The 16,445-nt window shown below is 48.3% G+C and overlaps 23 non-coding genes across 23 annotated transcripts; all 23 read left to right on the top strand.

The window, feature by feature from the left end:
- The first annotated feature begins 8,020 nt into the window (after positions 1 to 8,020).
- On the top strand, positions 8,021 to 8,092 carry trnam-cau (transfer RNA methionine (anticodon CAU)). Its single transcript has one exon. It is a non-coding gene; the product is annotated as a tRNA-Met (tRNA).
- Positions 8,093 to 8,318: 226 nt separating this feature from the next.
- On the top strand, positions 8,319 to 8,390 carry trnam-cau (transfer RNA methionine (anticodon CAU)). The gene has a single exon. It is a non-coding gene; the product is annotated as a tRNA-Met (tRNA).
- A 310-nt stretch (positions 8,391 to 8,700) lies between these two features.
- On the top strand, positions 8,701 to 8,782 carry trnal-aag (transfer RNA leucine (anticodon AAG)). The gene has a single exon. It is a non-coding gene; the product is annotated as a tRNA-Leu (tRNA).
- A 310-nt stretch (positions 8,783 to 9,092) lies between these two features.
- Positions 9,093 to 9,174, top strand: trnal-uag (transfer RNA leucine (anticodon UAG)). The gene has a single exon. It is a non-coding gene; the product is annotated as a tRNA-Leu (tRNA).
- A 212-nt stretch (positions 9,175 to 9,386) lies between these two features.
- trnam-cau (transfer RNA methionine (anticodon CAU)) lies at positions 9,387 to 9,458 on the top strand. The gene has a single exon. It is a non-coding gene; the product is annotated as a tRNA-Met (tRNA).
- Positions 9,459 to 9,684: 226 nt separating this feature from the next.
- Positions 9,685 to 9,756, top strand: trnam-cau (transfer RNA methionine (anticodon CAU)). Its single transcript has one exon. It is a non-coding gene; the product is annotated as a tRNA-Met (tRNA).
- Positions 9,757 to 10,074: 318 nt separating this feature from the next.
- On the top strand, positions 10,075 to 10,156 carry trnal-aag (transfer RNA leucine (anticodon AAG)). The gene has a single exon. It is a non-coding gene; the product is annotated as a tRNA-Leu (tRNA).
- A 310-nt stretch (positions 10,157 to 10,466) lies between these two features.
- Positions 10,467 to 10,548, top strand: trnal-uag (transfer RNA leucine (anticodon UAG)). The gene has a single exon. It is a non-coding gene; the product is annotated as a tRNA-Leu (tRNA).
- A 900-nt stretch (positions 10,549 to 11,448) lies between these two features.
- Positions 11,449 to 11,530, top strand: trnal-aag (transfer RNA leucine (anticodon AAG)). The gene has a single exon. It is a non-coding gene; the product is annotated as a tRNA-Leu (tRNA).
- Positions 11,531 to 11,840: 310 nt separating this feature from the next.
- Positions 11,841 to 11,922, top strand: trnal-uag (transfer RNA leucine (anticodon UAG)). The gene has a single exon. It is a non-coding gene; the product is annotated as a tRNA-Leu (tRNA).
- Positions 11,923 to 12,134: 212 nt separating this feature from the next.
- On the top strand, positions 12,135 to 12,206 carry trnam-cau (transfer RNA methionine (anticodon CAU)). The gene has a single exon. It is a non-coding gene; the product is annotated as a tRNA-Met (tRNA).
- Positions 12,207 to 12,432: 226 nt separating this feature from the next.
- trnat-cgu (transfer RNA threonine (anticodon CGU)) lies at positions 12,433 to 12,504 on the top strand. The gene has a single exon. It is a non-coding gene; the product is annotated as a tRNA-Thr (tRNA).
- A 313-nt stretch (positions 12,505 to 12,817) lies between these two features.
- On the top strand, positions 12,818 to 12,899 carry trnal-aag (transfer RNA leucine (anticodon AAG)). The gene has a single exon. It is a non-coding gene; the product is annotated as a tRNA-Leu (tRNA).
- A 310-nt stretch (positions 12,900 to 13,209) lies between these two features.
- Positions 13,210 to 13,291, top strand: trnal-uag (transfer RNA leucine (anticodon UAG)). Its single transcript has one exon. It is a non-coding gene; the product is annotated as a tRNA-Leu (tRNA).
- Positions 13,292 to 13,505: 214 nt separating this feature from the next.
- On the top strand, positions 13,506 to 13,577 carry trnam-cau (transfer RNA methionine (anticodon CAU)). The gene has a single exon. It is a non-coding gene; the product is annotated as a tRNA-Met (tRNA).
- A 226-nt stretch (positions 13,578 to 13,803) lies between these two features.
- Positions 13,804 to 13,875, top strand: trnam-cau (transfer RNA methionine (anticodon CAU)). The gene has a single exon. It is a non-coding gene; the product is annotated as a tRNA-Met (tRNA).
- Positions 13,876 to 14,186: 311 nt separating this feature from the next.
- trnal-aag (transfer RNA leucine (anticodon AAG)) lies at positions 14,187 to 14,268 on the top strand. The gene has a single exon. It is a non-coding gene; the product is annotated as a tRNA-Leu (tRNA).
- A 310-nt stretch (positions 14,269 to 14,578) lies between these two features.
- On the top strand, positions 14,579 to 14,660 carry trnal-uag (transfer RNA leucine (anticodon UAG)). Its single transcript has one exon. It is a non-coding gene; the product is annotated as a tRNA-Leu (tRNA).
- Positions 14,661 to 14,872: 212 nt separating this feature from the next.
- trnam-cau (transfer RNA methionine (anticodon CAU)) lies at positions 14,873 to 14,944 on the top strand. The gene has a single exon. It is a non-coding gene; the product is annotated as a tRNA-Met (tRNA).
- A 226-nt stretch (positions 14,945 to 15,170) lies between these two features.
- trnam-cau (transfer RNA methionine (anticodon CAU)) lies at positions 15,171 to 15,242 on the top strand. Its single transcript has one exon. It is a non-coding gene; the product is annotated as a tRNA-Met (tRNA).
- A 318-nt stretch (positions 15,243 to 15,560) lies between these two features.
- On the top strand, positions 15,561 to 15,642 carry trnal-aag (transfer RNA leucine (anticodon AAG)). The gene has a single exon. It is a non-coding gene; the product is annotated as a tRNA-Leu (tRNA).
- A 310-nt stretch (positions 15,643 to 15,952) lies between these two features.
- Positions 15,953 to 16,034, top strand: trnal-uag (transfer RNA leucine (anticodon UAG)). Its single transcript has one exon. It is a non-coding gene; the product is annotated as a tRNA-Leu (tRNA).
- A 212-nt stretch (positions 16,035 to 16,246) lies between these two features.
- trnam-cau (transfer RNA methionine (anticodon CAU)) lies at positions 16,247 to 16,318 on the top strand. Its single transcript has one exon. It is a non-coding gene; the product is annotated as a tRNA-Met (tRNA).
- The last annotated feature ends 127 nt before the right edge of the window (positions 16,319 to 16,445 follow it).

Genomic DNA, 16,445 nt, shown 5'->3' with positions numbered 1-16,445 from the left:
ACATCATGGTATTTTAATTGAGTGTTGTTATAGCCATTGTTATATTCATTATCATTATTGTTGCTGTTGTATTGTTTTCAACATACTGTCAATAAAAACACTTAGAGTAGTGACAATTGCTGCTCATGAGTTTTATTTACTCAGAAAATGCCAACACAAAGACAGTAACACAAAGTAGTAAAATTAAACCAACACTGAACCTACAAACACTCTACAAATATTTATTCTTCACATAAAAACAATTGTTGTATGAAAATATTCAACTATTTACAATAAAAAATATTATTTACAATTATTAACTATTTACAAAGTACTGTTGATTGATCTTAATTTAGATTTTTCCTCATCTCCTCCAGCCACTGGTCCTTTGGCAGGGATTCTGTCACAGGACAGTATACCTTGCCACGGTACTGGCTGTGGCCAGTTTCTGCTGTGCGGAACTGCCCACACTTTTTGCAGGTATTTGCTGGTACCGTGCGTTTATATGGGCGCTTTAAGGTTACTTCAGTTTCCGCTGTGGATGGATGGATGGGTTGTGGGGTGGTGTTGGTGTTGGGGGGGCCCTGAATAGCTGCTGCCCACTGAAGCACTCCAACTGGTGTCAGAAGCTGAGGTGTCAGAAAAGGTCCTGGTGCTGGGGATGCAGTGAACAGGTTCCTCTTTGGCATGATGGGCCGAGAAAGCTGGGTGGTTGAAGCTCTCTGGTTTTGCCTGGCCTGGCCTGCCGTACTCGCGGGCAGCTGGTACTGGTGCTCCTGCTGTGCCCGCATTGGCTGATCAGGGAGCACTCTTGCCTCCTGAAGAGGCTGCGCTGACACAGGGAGGGCTGGAGGCAGGACAGTGCCCTGCAGTCTCACAGAGAGCTCCAGTCTCTTTTGCCGCCGGTTGTGCCACTGGATGAGGGTGTTTTGGTTCACCTCAACCAGCTGAATGTCTGTGCCCTGCATCACGAGCGCATTGCCAGTGACAATCTGTCTGATTCGATGGTAGTCCCTAAGAATTAAGGACCACCTCGAATCAGTTGTCTTGCCTCGTTTCAGTGGGCTCGGATGCAGGTTGCACAGCCTGATGAAAATGTTTTCAACCAGCCGGCAGCAGTCAGGCCACTGTGCAGGGACGCTACTTGCCCCCAATGTACAGCGGGTGGTGCTCTCCACACCAGGGGTTGTGGAAGGCTTCTTGGGCGTTCTAAATCGCCCACTCAACAATCTGCCCTGGTGTCGTGCAGCATACACCACCTGCTGCTTGTCGTAGTCGTCCAGGCTCTGCCACAGGGAGATGATGGTGTCTGCCTGCTGGTTGTTGAGGAAGAGGGCCGTCTGCTCCCGAAGCTCCACCAGGTACTCTGCAAGGCTGTCCACATGCTGGTACCCAGGGATATTTCTCTCATCAACAGCCTGTGCAAATGATTTAGAAGATTTAGATAAGAATGATAAGCCTTCACTGACACTGGACACTGATGATATGCTATTGATGTTGTGGACTGTATAAATATATATATGTATTCAAAATGAGTGCAAATGTTCATATTCATACATATTCTAATTAAACATACAAACACATACCGCATCTTGAACTCCAGCTACAGGTGATGAAGTAGCTGGAGTGCTGGAAGCCATGGTCAATGTGCCAGAAGCTGTTGATGAGCTGGGTGCTGTGGCGCTTGGAGCTGTGATGGTGGACGTCTTGGGAGCTGTGATGGTGACGTCGGATGTCCTGGGTGCGGTGGAGGAGACAGTTGGTGTTGTGGGTGCGGTGGAGGAGACAGTGGAAGGAGGCAGAGAGGGTTCAAGGACCTCAACCACTGTGGGATCCTCTGGGAGATCAGAGAAGCCCTCATCCTCCTCCATGTTGTCCTCCACATCATGCTCCTCAATGAGCTGAGCCGTCTCCTCTGAATCAGGGTGCATATCCTGCAGCGCCTGACCAGTCTGCCTGAACAGATACTGCACCCCTATGAGTTCTCCTGAAATAAAAGTTAATAATGTTTAAAAGTTAGTAAAATGAATAAAATATTTTAAAACTGAGTAACATCACTCATGTTCTTACTTATGCAGCATTATTAATGTAGCCATAAGATAGCTACACAACAACACACAAACACAGAATACATGGCCATACACATAAATGTGGCATGCTGGACTGAGAATGTATCTGTTGTGTAGTGTGACTGTGTTCTCCTGTGTCTGTCTGTGGTTGTGGCTCTGTGTATGTGTGTGCACGTGTGGAATAAATGAGCATCGTGGCTGACGTAGAGTTTGTAAGACGGTAACATCTACTGTAACTGTTAGTGTTGTTCTTGTTTACTGATTCTGTTGTCCTGTCCATGTGTTTTACAGGTGAGACAAAGGGGAGAGTGAATGGTCTGTGAAAGAGGGAGACACGGGACGTGTGTGTGAGAATGAGTGTGTGAGTGTACATGCAGTCGTATGAATAATATGAGTGTATCTTAGTAAGCAGCGGCTGTCTGACAGCTGGTTAAAGTTGTTATGTTGCTACTCAGCTGATGTGAGAGTCCGTCTGTCTGTGTGCCGCTGTATCCAGTGTTAGCGTCTGTGTCCTTGTCACAGAAATAAAAATAGCCTACATGGTCCTCATCATTTGGAAAGGTGTAACACTTACCGGTGTAATGGGAGGGTGGGCAGAATGCTGGTGCCAACTTCCTGCCAAACAGCTTCTGGTAGTTCTTGTTGACACAGTGAAGCAGGTCACCAGAGTAGCTGCAGAGAGCAGATGATCCAGAGGACAGGGCTGCAGCACCACGGTCCTGGTTCCACCTGTGCAGCCCTTCCAACAGGTAAATTTGAAAATTTACACTGTTGGCACTGGTCCCTGGAAATACATGATTAAGAATCAAATGATTAAATATTCTTGGATTGCACAACACATGCACCAACATGTCTGACAGACACACACCTGGAATGAAGCGATTCAGGTGGAGGTGAAAAGACTCCAGCGATGTAGAGCCTCTGGAACATCTGTAGATGGGAAGCATCACTCCTCCTTTTGAGAGCTCCCCAGTCTTGATGTAAAGTGCAACACCTGGTGGATCCTGGATGCACTTGACATGCTTTTTCTGGACCATCCAGATGTGCTCCATCCTCTCGGTGTCCAGCAGGGGAACTCCAAGGGAGTCATTGCCACGGCTTCCCATCAACAGCTGCAGCAGCTCCTCCAGCAGCTGAGTCGTGGTCTCCTCCCCACGGGTCCTCCTCCGACAATGCAGAACCAGCTCCTTCCTCGACAGGTGCTTGGGGATGTCACCAGTAGGGAGAGACAAGCCCTGCGCCTGGAGTTGCTGTTGTTTGGCTTCACACAACTGAGCTAAATCAGCAGCGTCCCACTCGAATATGCACGCCGACAGACGTGACATAAAGAGCGGGTACAGCTGATGAGCATCGGTTGTGCAGCCCACAGCGAGTCGGCGCATGAAGTGCCAGATATCCAGCCTTATGGTGAGGTCTGGCCACCCACTGAATCTGGCACTCAGCTTTGTCTCTCCCCCCTCAGCACAGCAGCCACAGTCAACGTAGAGGGCAACGGGGTGGTCCACACCAGCCTGCTGGTATCTTTTCACCAGATCTGCAACCATCAGGTCCAGGCCAGCTCCCTCCTGAGCGGTCAGCACACTCATGAGAATCTGGCCATATTCATTCCCCACAGAAGTGAGCCACAGTGCTGTCCCCTTAGCTGCCCCAGCAAGCTTCTTGATGATCTAAAACACACAAAATGTATAGGACCTCAGTGATGATGACTCAGAAAAACATTGTGCTAATTATAATTATAATATAATATGTAATATCAGCAGACACTTTTAGAGAAAGGAGTTTCTTTAACCTTTTTGGTGGAGTCCATTTTCAAAATGGTTCCATAAACAGAGGTGACGCGTGCCTTGATGTCCTCCATCCTCGTCAGGATGTCCTGGCCGTAAACCGACAGCAGCCACTTACAGCTGGGCACCACAGCAGGCTCCGGTGGCTCAGGGAAGAGCATGGGCACCAGTCCAGGCCGCCGGAGGAAGTCCAGGCACTCTGTGGTGTACCGTGCCACTCGATTCAACCACTCCTCTGTGTGGTTCTCCCTCAGCTGCTTGAGGACCCGGGTTGGACTGTTGCCCAGCCCTCTCTCCCGCAGGAGCCGGATCACCCTGATGTCACAGGCAAACCTTGGATATAGACAGAAAACATATATCAGTAAGATTATTTTACACACTTATCTGTAAAGACGAGGGAAGAGAGAAAGAGACATTACTTACTTTCGTGTGAGGATGACACGGAACTCCGACCTGTGTGCCAAGTCCAGCTGTGTGAGCACAGTCTGACTCCAGGACACATGTGAGGATCTACATTTGGTGCAGACCAGAGTCTCTGCTACCATGTTGTAGATCCGGTCGACATCCAGGACCTGCCGTGCCCTCTTGTGAAGCCCTCCTCCAGCCAGCTGGTGCTGCCCACAGCCCAGGTTGGGACAGACCACCTTCACCTTCCACAGCTTGTACGGCATCCACACAAGAAGCGGATGGGCAAAAAAGCGGTCTGGAGCAGGAGCCTGGTTGTAGACACCGCTGGGCTGAGGTGGGAAGTACCAGAGCTTCAGGTGGTCCTGAAGCTCCAGCTTCCCCTTAGGGCCAGTCCTGAACAGCAGCTTCAAAATCCATTTATGGTCCTCGGGTGGTAAGCTCTCTGACCACAAACGGGGCAGCTGATTTGTTGCCGGTGTTGCTGGTAAGAGGGGGCTCGTGATGGCAGTCTATGCAAAAGATAAAACATAACAAAAACAACAAAACATAAGTACAGGTAATACAGACAGTTACTGTAATCAACACCTCTCATGGTCTACATACACAGTATGACATTAAATATACAATTACGTACGGACACAGTGGCACACACTGTTGTGGGGCTGTGGACAGGTCCTGAGGCTTGCTGTGTCTCAGGGGCCGGTGGAGCCTGTAGGCGAATGGAAAAGAAAACACTCACATCTGTGGCAGTCTGATTTACACCATAACCAATGTCAGCTTCTGCTGTTTAATGTGATGTGTAACATGACTACAGTCTTTCATAAATAGTGCAACAGTGGCACTTTGTGGCACTGACCTTCCCTTTTTACAGGGTTAAGTTTACTGATATACAAATACACAAAAGTTTGAAAAGTGCTTTGTGTCATGACTTACTGGGACAGTGATACTGGCTGGGGAACAGGTGGTGGCGTCTCCTGTAGCATCCCTAACCCCTCCTGTGGCATCAGTGACTTGTGTCTGTGAAGCAATAAGGTCTGAGTTACTTCTGTTAAAACTCCAGATATTACTGTTGCTATTTGAGCTCTTTTTACCTTTGTTGTTTTTCTGGCAACACTTAGATTTGGCTTTGCAGCCGCGACGTGTGCACCACCAAATCTTGGTTTGTTGAACTGAATGGCAATAAAGCAAAGGACCACATCATCAGGGTGTCATATAGGCTATTGTCAAACCAAAAGTAAACAAAGTGCCAAATCATTATTGTCAATTTGTGAGTGTGAATAACTATCCAAATACCATCGACAGTGTCAGCGGTGATGCCCTCTTGATGCCTGCTGGACTCTGTTGCCCTGATGCAGCTGGCTGCGTCTTTAAGATAGAGTAGACAAGACACTAATTAGTTTGTGAAACTTTGATCAACATTCACTAACAGTTAATGACATTGACTGATTCTGTGTTTGTTGCATCACATAAACCTTGCTGCCTGCCGAACTGGGTGGACCCATGGCACCAGTTGCTGCAGTTTGCTGCAGGGGGGGTCCCTGGGGATTAGCTGCAGCTGGCTGTTGCTTTATGACAGAGAGAGCACACACATCATTACTTAACTGATCACACACACAGGTACCTCAGTTTCTAATGGCTGGTGTTACCTTCTGGGTGTGGAATCCGCAGCTGCATTTGCTGATGTCCCCAAACAAGGATCTCTGTCCATGAGACATCCTTGGACACTTCTCAATCTGAAAATAACAGTAATGCATTTGACTGGATTTCATACATTGTAAATGATTGCTTTTCATTTGAGTACATCACATTTATAATAATGATAATTGGATCCTTGCCCTTAATTGTAATCAGTAAGTCATAATGTATGGCAATACAATTTATTAAGCTATTTATAAATACATACCTTTTGATACAGGTCGTACCACTTCTTTTGTCGGGGGGCTGGCCTGTTGCCCTCACTTGCAGGCCAGACCCCAGTGCTGGCAAACCTCCGGAGGCGGGACATCCAGTCTGTGTCTGCCATAGCCTTGTGTGGCTTTTTTGGTGTTGCCTTTGATGACATAAATACATGGACATCATTTAAATGCATGAAAACAAAATAAGTGCATGAACACAGGGTAAGGGCCATGCCCTACTTCATTAACTACTCTTTCAAACAACCACAGGTGGCATTTGTGTGAGAGTTCACGCTTCAACATTTCAAGCTCACATCAGCAGCACATGAGCAACAGAGGAGAGAAAGAAGGACCTGGTACAGAACCATGCTTTTTGAACTTCACTCAGTATTTTAATATCAAGAAATATAATATAAGGTAATAACATGTATTCAGAAACATTAGTGAATGTACTCAGAATAACTCATGCATGTTTGTAAGTTAGCCTAATAAAAGAGGGCTGCTGCTTCTTCCCTCTCACTGTACTGTATGTAATAACGTTATATACATTCTTAAATATTACAGAGACTCCTTAGTGCAACTAAAATAGAGACTAACGTTACAGCGTTATCTGTAAGTGTAATCGCCCATCCCCCTCAAAGTGACGCCACACTGACTGTAGTAGTAGTAGTAGTAGTAGTAGTAGTAGTAGTAGTAGCAGCAGCTAGTAGTAGTAGTAGTAAATAAATGAATGAATGAATGAATGAATTTTTTTCGTTTTTTCGTGTCATGCCACCACTGTGGCCCATCCCATATGAGATTACAAGACACGTTTAATGACAAATACAAAAAAAGACGAAACAGTCCTTAGGCTAATAGTAGTAGTGGCAACGCCATTGAGCTCATTTACATGTAACAACACTGTATTGTGTGTAACTACTCATATACACCGGTAACCCGTCAAAAACACACACTTTATCTTAGGTCTCTTGTGATTTAGCGCAATTTACATGACATGACTAGATGCCGGTAACGTTAGTATTCGCAAGCCGGCTAACGACTGTACCGACATAATAATAATCAATATTCACTGTATACACCGCGGTAACCCGTCAAAAACACACGATTTAGCCACGGTCTCTTATGATTTAACACAAAACTTGACATGACAAGATAATAAAAGCAAATGCCGGCTTACGACTACACACGAAATTCAAACACATAACGGACCGGCGTAAAAGTAATGTAAAAATTAAGCGAGTAACGTTAAACAAACATGACAACCGGTAACACAGCTTGTTCTCTTAATGATTTATAATTCGGCACTGTAATATAATCAATATTTATGATAAATACTCACCATGTCGATATTCTGATCTCTAACTCTCCGTTTTGTGAATGAGTGGCAGCCGTCAATCACCGGTGTCCGCGCAAAGTTGCCGCCCACCAGAGAGGGAGGGGGGAAAAGCGGTCCAACATTTCTGTGCTGTGATTGGTCAAATGTTGGAAATGTTGGAGCTGGGGGAAGAATCCGCGACGGCGATTGGCTGCCGAATGTTGGAGCTGCGAACGTGATTGGCTGCCTCGTCCAACATTGCTCCAACATTTCCAACATTTCCCCGGCCCATCCGGCGACACCTGGCGTTCAGGCTCCAGTCTCTAAGGAGGCGTGGGTTCAAATCCCACCACTGCCAGTACCATGTTAGCCAGTAGAGTGAGTTTGCTTGGCACTCTCTTTGTCCCCGATTCTGGTTGTGGTATTCATGGACAGGCTCTCAAGGTGCAGCTGAGTTTTTTGGAAACCTCAGGATTGCACCTTTGCTCTTTGCAGTGATGTGGTCCCTTTGGCTCTGTCAGAGTGTGACCTCAAGTGCACTAAAGTCTGGTGATGATGAGCGTACATTAGAGCAGAGTGGCGCAGCGGAAGCGTGCTGGGCCCATAACCCAGAGGTCGATGGATCGAAACCATCCTCTGCTACTTCTCTAAGCCTTCCTGTGTGTCACCAATGATACGTAGACTGAACTTTACCCCACTTTAATGGAGTCACTGTCGATGGATGGAGGGAAGGCAGCAGGGGATGTCCCAATGCGGGGTTCCTCCAATATGATGCCAGTGTTTTGTCGGAAGTTAATTACAAGGTGCACAATATAACATTTCAACTCAGGAAGAATGTACAAGTCGGGTGATGATAAGGGTACATGAGAGCAGAGTGGCGCAGCGGAAGCGTGCTGGGCCCATAACCCAGAGGTCGATGGATCGAAACCATCCTCTGCTACTTCTGTGAACATTCCTGTGTGACACCGTGAGGTGTAAACTTGACTGGCCATCCACTTTAATGTAGAGACCCTCCTCGTCCATCAGAAGCTGCTTGCTCTCTCAGGCCCTGTCACAGCACCCATGGATGGATGAATGTCACAGCCATTGGTTCTCTCATGATCTTTCTCTTGCATATAACTCCAAACTAACTGATGGCATTTAATGCATCTTTTGTTGGCGGGGTTTGCATTGTTCTGCGACCTATTGCACTGGTGCTAGGTCTCGACTCACCCTGCTTTGGCTGGCTAAGGATGGAACACAAGATACCTGGTAGTGTGGCCGAGCGGTCCAAGGCGCTGGATTAAGGCTCCAGTCTCTCAGGAGGCGTGGGTTCGAATCCCACCACTGCCAATTGCTACAGGTTGCCCACATGAGTGGTGCAAGAGCTCCATCTGTGATCATCAGACTGAACAGATGATGCTAGTGGATCAACGTGCACATTATGTTTTCTCTAATTCCATGGTACTTCTTACATGGGGTGTGCCTTACTAATCTTCAAGCGTTGATAAATACTGCTACTACAGCTAAACTGCAAGTAGGCTACCCAGGTAAAGCACATAGTTTGGACACATGCATTAACCCAAATGTGAGACAGCGTCAATTGACAGAGGTGGGGTCTGCCGCCTTGAGTTGCGTAAATGCGCCTTCTCTTGTTTCCACAGGTAGTGTGGCCGAGTGGTCAAAGGCGCTGGATTTAGGCCCCAGTCTCTAAGGAGGCGTGGGTTCAAATCCCACCACTGCCAGTACCATGTTAGCCAGTAGAGCGAGTTTGCTTGGCACTCTCTTTGTCCCCGATTCGGGTTGTGGTATTCATGGACAGGCTCTCAAGGTGCAGCTGAGGTTTTTGGAAACCTCAGGATTGCACCTTTGCTCTTTGCAGTGATGTGGTCCCTTTGGCTCTGTCAGAGTGTGACCTCAAGTGCACTAAAGTCAGGTGATGATGAGCATACATTAGAGCAGAGTGGCGCAGCGGAAGCGTGCTGGGCCCATAACCCAGAGGTCGATGGATCGAAACCATCCTCTGCTACTTCTCTAAGCCTTCCTGTGTGTCACCAATGATACGTAGACTGAACTTTACTCCACTTTAATGGAGTCACTGTAGATGGATGGAGGGAAGGCAGCAGGGGATGTCCCAATGCGGGGTTCCTCCAATATGATGCCAGTGTTTTGTCGGAAGTTAATTACAAGGTGCACAATATAACATTTCAACTCAGGAAGAATGTACAAGTCGGGTGATGATAAGGGTACATGAGAGCAGAGTGGCGCAGCGGAAGCGTGCTGGGCCCATAACCCAGAGGTCGATGGATCGAAACCATCCTCTGCTACTTCTGTGAACATTCCTGTGTGACACCGTGAGGTGTAAACTTGACTGGCCATCCACTTTAATGTAGAGACCCTCCTCGTCCATCAGAAGCTGCTTGCTCTCTCAGGCCCTGTCACAGCACCCATGGATGGATGAATGTCACAGCCATTGGTTCTCTCATGATCTTTCTCTTGCATATAACTCCAAACTAACTGATGGCATTTAATGCATCTTTTGTTGCATGCAGGGCGGGGTTTGCATTGTTCTGCGACCTATTGCACTGGTGCTAGGTCTCGACTCACCCTGCTTTGGCTGGCTAAGGATGGAACACAAGATACCTGGTAGTGTGGCCGAGCGGTCCAAGGCGCTGGATTAAGGCTCCAGTCTCTCAGGAGGCGTGGGTTCGAATCCCACCACTGCCAATTGCTACAGTTTGCCCACATGAGTGGTGCAAGAGCTCCATCTGTGATCATCAGACTGAACAGATGATGCTAGTGGATCAACGTGCACATTATGTTTTCTCTAATTCCATGGTACTTCTTACATGGGGTGTGCCTTACTAATCTTCAAGCGTTGATAAATACTACTACTACAGCTAAACTGCAAGTAGGCTACCCAGGTAAAGCACATAGTTTGGACACATGCATTAACCCAAATGTGAGACAGCGTCAATTGGCAGAGGTGGGGGCTGCCGCCTTGAGTTGCGTAAATGCGCCTTCTCTTGTTTCCACAGGTAGTGTGGCCGAGTGGTCAAAGGCGCTGGATTTAGGCTCCAGTCTCTAAGGAGGCGTGGGTTCAAATCCCACCACTGCCAGTACCATGTTAGCCAGTAGAGCGAGTTTGCTTGGCACTCTCTTTGTCCCCGATTCTGGTTGTGGTATTCATGGACAGGCTCTCAAGGTGCAGCTGAGGTTTTTGGGAACCTCAGGATTGCACCTTTGCTCTTTGCAGTGATGTGGTCCCTTTGGCTCTGTCAGAGTGTGACCTCAAGTGCACTAAAGTCTGGTGATGATGAGCGTACATTAGAGCAGAGTGGCCCAGCGGAAGCGTGCTGGGCCCATAACCCAGAGGTCGATGGATCGAAACCATCCTCTGCTACTTCTCTAAGCCTTCCTGTGTGTCACCAATGATACGTAGACTGAACTTTACCCCACTTTAATGGAGTCACTGTAGATGGATGGAGGGAAGGCAGCAGGGGATGTCCCAATGCGGGGTTCCTCCAATATGATGCCAGTGTTTTGTCGGAAGTTAATTACAAGGTGCACAATATAACATTTCAACTCAGGAAGAATGTACAAGTGGGGTGATGATAAGGGTACATGAGAGCAGAGTGGCACAGCGGAAGCGTGCTGGGCCCATAACCCAGAGGTCGATGGATCGAAACCATCCTCTGCTACTTCTGTGAACATTCCTGTGAGACACCGTGAGGTGTAAGCTTGACTGGCCATCCACTTTAATGTAGAGACCCTCCTCGTCCATCAGAAGCTGCTTGCTCTCTCAGGCCCTGTCACAGCACCCATGGATGGATGAATGTCACAGCCATTGGTTCTCTCATGATCTTTCTCTTGCATATAACTCCAAACTAACTGATGGCATTTAATGCATCTTTTGTTGCATGCAGGGCGGGGTTTGCATTGTTCTGCGACCTATTGCACTGGTGCTAGGTCTCGACTCACCCTGCTTTGGCTGGCTAAGGATGGAACACAAGATACCTGGTAGTGTGGCCGAGCGGTCCAAGGCGCTGGATTAAGGCTCCAGTCTCTCAGGAGGCGTGGGTTCGAATCCCACCACTGCCAATTGCTACAGTTTGCCCACATGAGTGGTGCAAGAGCTCCATCTGTGATCATCAGACTGAACAGATGATGCTAGTGGATCAACGTGCACATTATGTTTTCTCTAATTCCATGGTACTTCTTACATGGGGTGTGCCTTACTAATCTTCAAGCGTTGATAAATACTACTACTACAGCTAAACTGCAAGTAGGCTACCCAGGTAAAGCACATAGTTTGGACACATGCATTAACCCAAATGTGAGACAGCGTCAATTGGCAGAGGTGGGGGCTGCCGCCTTGAGTTGCGTAAATGCGCCTTCTCTTGTTTCCACAGGTAGTGTGGCCGAGTGGTCAAAGGCGCTGGATTTAGGCTCCAGTCTCTAAGGAGGCGTGGGTTCAAATCCCACCACTGCCAGTACCATGTTAGCCAGTAGAGCGAGTTTGCTTGGCACTCTCTTTGTCCCCGATTCTGGTTGTGGTATTCATGGACAGGCTCTCAAGGTGCAGCTGAGGTTTTTGGAAACCTCAGGATTGCACCTTTGCTCTTTGCAGTGATGTGGTCCCTTTGGCTCTGTCAGAGTGTGACCTCAAGTGCACTAAAGTCAGGTGATGATGGGCGTACATTAGAGCAGAGTGGCGCAGCGGAAGCGTGCTGGGCCCATAACCCAGAGGTCGATGGATCGAAACCATCCTCTGCTACTTCTCTAAGCCTTCCTGTGTGTCACCAATGATACGTAGACTGAACTTTACTCCACTTTAATGGAGTCACTGTAGATGGATGGAGGGAAGGCAGCAGGGGATGTCCCAATGCGGGGTTCCTCCAATATGATGCCAGTGTTTTGTCGGAAGTTAATTACAAGGTGCACAATATAACATTTCAACTCAGGAAGAATGTACAAGTCGGGTGATGATAAGGGTACATGAGAGCAGAGTGGCGCAGCGGAAGCGTGCTGGGCCCGTAACCCAGAGGTCGATGGATCGAAACCATCCTCTGCTACTTCTGTGAACATTCCTGTGTGACACCGTGAGGTGTAAACTTGACTGGCCATCCACTTTAATGTAGAGACCCTCCTCGTCCATCAGAAGCTGCTTGCTCTCTCAGGCCCTGTCACAGCACCCATGGATGGATGAATGTCACAGCCATTGGTTCTCTCATGATCTTTCTCTTGCATATAACTCCAAACTAACTGATGGCATTTAATGCATCTTTTGTTGCATGCAGGGTTTGCATTGTTCTGCGACCTATTGCACTGGTGCTAGGTCTCGACTCACCCTGCTTTGGCTGGCTAAGGATGGAACACAAGATACCTGGTAGTGTGGCCGAGCGGTCCAAGGCGCTGGATTAAGGCTCCAGTCTCTCAGGAGGCGTGGGTTCGAATCCCACCACTGCCAATTGCTACAGGTTGCCCACATGAGTGGTGCAAGAGCTCCATCTGTGATCATCAGACTGAACAGATGATGCTAGTGGATCAACGTGCACATTATGTTTTCTCTAATTCCATGGTACTTCTTACATGGGGTGTGCCTTACTAATCTTCAAGCGTTGATAAATACTACTACTACAGCTAAACTGCAAGTAGGCTACCCAGGTAAAGCACGTAGTTTGGACACATGCATTAACCCAAATGTGAGACAGCGTCAATTGACAGAGGTGGGGGCTGCCGCCTTGAGTTGCGTAAATGCGCCTTCTCTTGTTTCCACAGGTAGTGTGGCCGAGTGGTCAAAGGCGCTGGATTTAGGCTCCAGTCTCTAAGGAGGCGTGGGTTCAAATCCCACCACTGCCAGTACCATGTTAGCCAGTAGAGCGAGTTTGCTTGGCACTCTCTCTTTGTCCCCGATTCTGGTTGTGGTATTCATGCACAGGCTCTCAAGGTGCAGCTGAGGTTTTTGGAAACCTCAGGATTGCACCTTTGCTCTTTGCAGTGATGTGGTCCCTTTGGCTCTGTCAGAGTGTGACCTCAAGTGCACTAAAGTCTGGTGATGATGAGCGTACATTAGAGCAGAGTGGCGCAGCGGAAGCGTGCTGGGCCCATAACCCAGAGGTCGATGGATCGAAACCATCCTCTGCTACTTCTCTAAGCCTTCCTGTGTGTCACCAATGATACGTAGACTGAACTTTACCCCACTTTAATGGAGTCACTGTAGATGGATGGAGGGAAGGCAGCAGGGGATGTCCCAATGCGGGGTTCCTCCAATATGATGCCAGTGTTTTGTCGGAAGTTAATTACAAGGTGCACAATATAACATTTCAACTCAGGAAGAATGTACAAGTGGGGTGATGATAATGGTACATGAGAGCAGAGTGGCGCAGCGGAAGCGTGCTGGGCCCATAACCCAGAGGTCGATGGATCGAAACCATCCTCTGCTACTTCTGTGAACATTCCTGTGTGACACCGTGAGGTTGTAAACTTGACTGGCCATCCACTTTAATGTAGAGACCCTCCTCGTCCATCAGAAGCTGCTTGCTCTCTCAGGCCCTGTCACAGCACCCATGGATGGATGAATGTCACAGCCATTGGTTCTCTCATGATCTTTCTCTTGCATATAACTCCAAACTAACTGATGGCATTTAATGCATCTTTTGTTGGCGGGGTTTGCATTGTTCTGCGACCTATTGCACTGGTGCTAGGTCTCGACTCACCCTGCTTTGGCTGGCTAAGGATGGAACACAAGATACCTGGTAGTGTGGCCGAGCGGTCCAAGGCGCTGGATTAAGGCTCCAGTCTCTCAGGAGGCGTGGGTTCGAATCCCACCACTGCCAATTGCTACAGTTTGCCCACATGAGTGGTGCAAGAGCTCCATCTGTGATCATCAGACTGAACAGATGATGCTAGTGGATCAACGTGCACATTATGTTTTCTCTAATTCCATGGTACTTCTTACATGGGGTGTGCCTTACTAATCTTCAAGCGTTGATAAATACTACTACTACAGCTAAACTGCAAGTAGGCTACCCAGGTAAAGCACATAGTTTGGACACATGCATTAACCCAAATGTGAGACAGCGTCAATTGGCAGAGGTGGGGGCTGCCGCCTTGAGTTGCGTAAATGCGCCTTCTCTTGTTTCCACAGGTAGTGTGGCCGAGTGGTCAAAGGCGCTGGATTTAGGCTCCAGTCTCTAAGGAGGCGTGGGTTCAAATCCCACCACTGCCAGTACCATGTTAGCCAGTAGAGTGAGTTTGCTTGGCACTCTCTTTGTCCCCGATTCTGGTTGTGGTATTCATGTACAGGCTCTCAAGGTGCAGCTGAGTTTTTTGGAAACCTCAGGATTGCACCTTTGCTCTTTGCAGTGATGTGGTCCCTTTGGCTCTGTCAGAGTGTGACCTCAAGTGCACTAAAGTCAGGTGATGATGGGCGTACATTAGAGCAGAGTGGCGCAGCGGAAGCGTGCTGGGCCCATAACCCAGAGGTCGATGGATCGAAACCATCCTCTGCTACTTCTCTAAGCCTTCCTGTGTGTCACCAATGATACGTAGACTGAACTTTACCCCACTTTAATGGAGTCACTGTAGATGGATGGAGGGAAGGCAGCAGGGGATGTCCCAATGCGGGGTTCCTCCAATATGATGCCAGTGTTTTGTCGGAAGTTAATTACAAGGTGCACAATATAACATTTCAACTCAGGAAGAATGTACAAGTCGGGTGATGATAAGGGTACATGAGAGCAGAGTGGCGCAGCGGAAGCGTGCTGGGCCCATAACCCAGAGGTCGATGGATCGAAACCATCCTCTGCTACTTCTGTGAACATTCCTGTGAGACACCGTGAGGTGTAAGCTTGACTGGCCATCCACTTTAATGTAGAGACCCTCCTCGTCCATCAGAAGCTGCTTGCTCTCTCGGGCTCTGTCACAGCACCCATGGATGGATGAATGTCACAGCCATTGGTTCTCTCATTATCTTTCTCTTGCATATAACTCCAAACTAACTGATGGCATTTAATGCATCTTTTGTTGCATGCAGGGCGGGGTTTGCATTGTTCTGCGACCTATTGCACTGGTGCTAGGTCTCGACTCACCCTGCTTTGGCTGGCTAAGGATGGAACACAAGATACCTGGTAGTGTGGCCGAGCGGTCCAAGGCGCTGGATTAAGGCTCCAGTCTCTCAGGAGGCGTGGGTTCGAATCCCACCACTGCCAATTGCTACAGGTTGCCCACATGAGTGGTGCAAGAGCTCCATCTGTGATCATCAGACTGAACAGATGATGCTAGTGGATCAACGTGCACATTATGTTTTCTCTAATTCCATGGTACTTCTTACATGGGGTGTGCCTTACTAATCTTCAAGCGTTGATAAATACTACTACTACAGCTAAACTGCAAGTAGGCTACCCAGGTAAAGCACATAGTTTGGACACATGCATTAACCCAAATGTGAGACAGCGTCAATTGGCAGAGGTGGGGGCTGCCGCCTTGAGTTGCGTAAATGCGCCTTCTCTTGTTTCCACAGGTAGTGTGGCCGAGTGGTCAAAGGCGCTGGATTTAGGCTCCAGTCTCTAAGGAGGCGTGGGTTCAAATCCCACCACTGCCAGTACCATGTTAGCCAGTAGAGCGAGTTTGCTTGGCACTCTCTTTGTCCCCGATTCTGGTTGTGGTATTCATGGACAGGCTCTCAAGGTGCAGCTGAGGTTTTTGGAAACCTCAGGATTGCACCTTTGCTCTTTGCAGTGATGTGGTCCCTTTGGCTCTGTCAGAGTGTGACCTCAAGTGCACTAAAGTCTGGTGATGATGAGCGTGCATTAGAGCAGAGTGGCGCAGCGGAAGCGTGCTGGGCCCATAACCCAGAGGTCGATGGATCGAAACCATCCTCTGCTACTTCTCTAAGCCTTCCTGTGTGTCACCAATGATACGTAGACTGAACTTTACTCCACTTTAATGGAGTCACTGTAGATGGATGGAGGGAAGGCAGCAGGGACATCCCAATGCGGGGTTCCTCCAATAT

The sequence above is a fragment of the Trachurus japonicus genome, chromosome 9, assembly GCF_045865225.1.
Source record: "Trachurus japonicus isolate A0001 chromosome 9, Traja_1.0".
NCBI classification, from domain to species: domain Eukaryota; kingdom Metazoa; phylum Chordata; class Actinopteri; order Carangiformes; family Carangidae; genus Trachurus; species Trachurus japonicus.
This window is presented reverse-complemented; position numbering and strand designations above follow the sequence as displayed.